The sequence below is a fragment of the Dermacentor variabilis genome, chromosome 5 (assembly GCF_050947875.1).
Source record: "Dermacentor variabilis isolate Ectoservices chromosome 5, ASM5094787v1, whole genome shotgun sequence".
In the NCBI taxonomy this organism is placed as follows: Eukaryota; Metazoa; Arthropoda; class Arachnida; order Ixodida; family Ixodidae; genus Dermacentor; species Dermacentor variabilis.
In genome coordinates, this window is record NC_134572.1 from 180,428,171 (window position 1) to 180,432,609 (window position 4,439).

At 48.1% G+C, this 4,439-nt stretch overlaps 1 pseudogene; it reads left to right on the forward strand.

The window, feature by feature from the left end:
• Positions 1–594: 594 nt before the first annotated feature.
• On the forward strand, positions 595–773 carry LOC142583802 (U2 spliceosomal RNA; annotated as a pseudogene).
• The last annotated feature ends 3,666 nt before the right edge of the window (positions 774–4,439 follow it).

Genomic DNA, 4,439 nt, shown 5'->3' on the forward strand with positions numbered 1-4,439 from the left:
TTCCACTCAGTGAAGGTGGACAACCAGTGAAGCTGTGTACGTGGGCCCCTTAATGGTGAACAGTCCATTGCCGTGCGTCAAACGTCATATTCATATAAACGGAAGCCGAGGCGCGACTAGTCCCTCTTCCACGACGTTCAGCCTCGGAAGATGAGGCACTGGGGGTGTACATGCCTATGTAGTGTTGTAACACGCCGCACCACACCTTTACTAACGAATTCCGGCTCGTAAAAGAGACACGCACCTCTCCGGACTCCTAGGGCACACACTGTTTGCCTGTAGCCAAGGCGATCGTGCGTTCGTCGATGTCGCACAGTGCAGAAATGGTTGTGAAATCACTCGAAAACCACAAGCGGTCACACACAACACAAGCCACATATTATTGGTTCCGCACGAACTCCCTCTGAAACCTAGTCGTTGCTCCGGTGAAACGCCCGAAGTTTGCGGGATTAGGTTAGGATTGCGGTATTTCTTTCGGCCTCACGGTCCTGGCGGGAAGCACGCTTACGGGACCGCCACCACGGGAGAGCGGAAGGAAAGGAGATGCGCAAGCGCTTGGAAATCCGACTAACTGAGCGTGGTGCGAACGTAGACATGGCCGACGTGGGTCAAAGTGTAGTATTTGTTCGTATCGGGTTAATATCTGATACGGGTGGCATTCGGATGTAAGATATTAAACTTATTTTTGCAAGTTCGCAGAGTGCTTAAATCCTGTTTCGCCTCCGGCGCGGGACGTAACGGTATTGGACTATCTTGGGGTCGGCCCACGTCTCAATCTACACAGCTCCATAGACGGACGCAATATTTTCCGGAACCTTGCCATATACAGCTTCGACATAGAGAGAAATTAAATAAGGAACAGGAAAACTCATACGGGATTTTGCCTATACTCCCTGTCTCTTTAACGGAAAAACAATGTGCTAGGATGAGATCTATGATCCGGCTACTACAAATATTGCGTTCGTGTGGCGCGATAAACGGAAACTATAGTCGGGTACAACTTTAGAAGAAAGCGGCATTTCCTCATCAAATGCAGATGCACACGAGCATCCACCAATCGGAGCTTACTCTGGAGTGACGTCGTAAGCCGGGCAGCCGGTGTCCCCGCCGACGGAAAAGATAGCCGCCCGCGCTTCGAACTGGGCCAAGTATCGTCAGGTGTCTGCCTCAGCCCCTTGTCAGAGTGAATTCCCGAACTCTTTGTGATGGTCTATCATACCGGAAATATTGTTGCGAGCTTACGATGCACCATTTATGCCGCGTGCGATTATTCTGAGTCATTATCCGGTGAAGAAGCATTGCAGCGAGCATCGCTCACGCTGCGCTACGCCGTGTCAGCGATGCTCGCTGACACTGCGAAATAAACCAAAACAGCGGAAAACAACATTCCGCGGCGACACACCGCTACAAACAAACATCATACGTGTTTGTGTTCCCAGTTTTGTTTCGCCCCAGAGTTAAGTTATGGGGAGGAAAGTTTGCCAAAATCTGGCGCCTACTGATAGCGGCGGGTGTGTTTGTGTACTCTGCCGCTGCGTTTTTTGCCGGGCGGTATCAAGTGATGGAGCAAAACCATTCTCAGGCCAAATGAGGAAAGCGCGTGCGCATGAAACAAACCTACGGGTGTCTGAACAGAAAATATTTGCGATAAATTAATGGAAATTAAAGTGGATGAAAAAGCAACTTGCCTCAGGTTGGAACCGAACCCACAACCTTCGCGTTGTGGGTCCGATTCCCACCTGCGGCAAGTTGTTTTTTCATCCACTTTAATTTCCCTTAATTTATCGTTTCTTTATTTCATTTATTAAGCACAATTCCCCCTATGTTGTCCTTGGTGTCAGTGTTTGTTGGCTTCTTATGATATGAGTAATAAAAATTGGGCCCTTCGGTTAACCCCTTTCCGTCTCGTTTAGGCATTCTATTGCGTTTTTTTGGCACGTGCTATTACAGCATATAGTTTAGACATTAAGCGTCCAATAGCAGCTAAGCAACATGCTTCGTCAAAGCACTTTGGAATCATCTAAATATACGTAAAAATGTGACAGTTTCACTCTCAGACGTGGCGGTAGGCATTTATGAAATGGTGCTTTGCTTTGCACTATCACGCAAGAAGCACAAAACGAACTGAATTGTTTTTATTAGGCCTGAAAAAAATCGTGCGAGTGACTGTGAAGCAAATTTCTTTCTCAACCGTGCACTGGAAAGTCACATATTATTCACAGATGGAAAAACGGAACAATGAACCATGTGGACCATAAACGAAGACTATCTGACAGTTGCCTCTGCATTTGTTCAACATGCTAGTGTGTGTATTATTCAATGCGCACATCGTTTTCTATTTTCTATTTCGCAACCACCCAGGATTATTTAGAGTCAAGCGGCTTGAGCACAAAATATATGAAGGGGAGGAGGAAGATGAAGACGACGAGCGATAGGCTCCCTTCCGAGCGCCCGTCTGTTTTTTTAAGTCTTCTTTAGCAAGTGTGGAGCTCATTTTTACTTTTTGTGCCTCTCTTTCAGCGAACGCCGGTCTGGGGGTCACCGTCCTGCGAGAGAAGCACAGCAAGCGGCTCCCGAAGCGCACCGGACCGAAGCGGCGCGGCGAGCCTCCGCCGCCGGCTGCCCTTCGTGATGCTCTGATAGCATCCGTCGCAAATAATCAGCAATCATGTCAGCACGTTGCTTCTGTAGACCACAGAGAAGATGAGCAAGCAAGGAAAAGGCTACGTGAAGATGACATCGACACAAGGCCATCTGCAGGAGACAACGAAGAGGTGGACCAGACAGCCTTCACTGTTGTCTCTTACAAAAAGAAAAGAGCCGCAGGTGTTCCTGTTTAATTCAAGCCAACTCAGCCTGAGAGCAGCTTATGGAATGTAAACTCAAATCTTCTGGCTTCTGCGGTCGTGACAACAGCCCAAGAAAAGATACTCAGCCACCGTCTCAACAAGGATGGCAGCCTCATGGCGACATTGTCTACACTTCCTGCAGCCAATCGTCTCCTCACAGTCACAGATCTATCGGGTATTCCTGTAGAAGCTCGAGTTCCATACTCCTACTCTACCACGTACGGGAGGATACATGACGTTCCTGTTGAGTACTCAGATGACGACCACAAGGAGTATTTGAGCGAACAAGGAGTCATATCTGCTAAAAGGCAAGTTTTCTACGTTCCTAACGAAGATGGCGTAGTAACGGGAACCTGAAGACGCTCGGTCATCCTGGAATTCTCTAAGGACGCCCGTTTACCAAACCGAGTGTCGCTTGGATTCTGCAGTTATCCCGTGACTGAATACATGGGGTCTGCTACTCAATGTTTCAGATGTCAAAGACATGGACATATAGCGAAATATTGTAAAGGTCCCATCCGCTGCAAGATATGCGCTGGTCCACATACGCATAAGGAGTGTACGTCACGTTCCCAGCCTCGGTGTCCAAACTGTGGAGCTGAGCATGCTGCGTGATACGGAGGGTGTCCTAAAAAGAAATCAGCCACTTTTGCACGGACGATGGAGCAAATCCAAGAAAAAGTGCGGAAACGACGAGAACCACCACCGAATCCGGATGTGATGTATACATCTACAAACCAAAAGCAACACGACACGGTGCAACGCAGCGACACGGCTTTGAAAAAGTCCTACGCCTCAGTCGTGAAAGAAAACCAGCAAAGGCCTTCAACTGCAACGAATCCATCAAAGCCCTCAAGTGAGATGACCTCAAGCTCGCGACAGCAACAAGGGTCCTCAAGGTTGCAGCAGAACAGGAAGAATCAAGAAAAGTTGTTAGATGATAGCACTGCAAATGAGATATCAAGTATGCTGATTCCTATGATGTTCGCCGCAATCAAGGCTATTCTCCGTGCCAGCCCATCGTTTAAGAGCATCCCTGTAGTAGAGGCCGTCCTGGCTTTGGAACCGCTAGTGTCGTCTTCTTTCACGGCGCAAAGCCGTGATTCTTCGCAGTAGCAACGATGGCTTCGCCAACAATCGTCTCACAACCGGTGTCCACCAACAAACACCTCCGGACATGTACTATATTCCAGTGGAACGCTCCCGGCTTGTGCTTGAAGTTAGCAGACTTTAAGCATCTTACGCGAGTGCACCGATTCCCTTTTTTAGTCATTTCCGAGTCTCGCATCGACGAGCCCTTTAGGATAACGGGGTATTATTTTCATCATTCAAGGCGACAAAATAGAATCAGCTGACTGCTCGTTGGATTTCGCAACGACATACCTGCCTCTGTGATTGTCGTAGCACCACATGACAAGAACGAATATATTTGCGCAACCGCAGTGATCGCATCCAAAGTGTTTACCCTGATCGGCGTCTACTTGGAACCAGGATCACCTTTCGACGTGACAAGATTGGAAAACTTGTTGACAAACATTCAATCTTCACATATTATTTGTGGTGATTTCAACGCACATAACGAGATCTGGG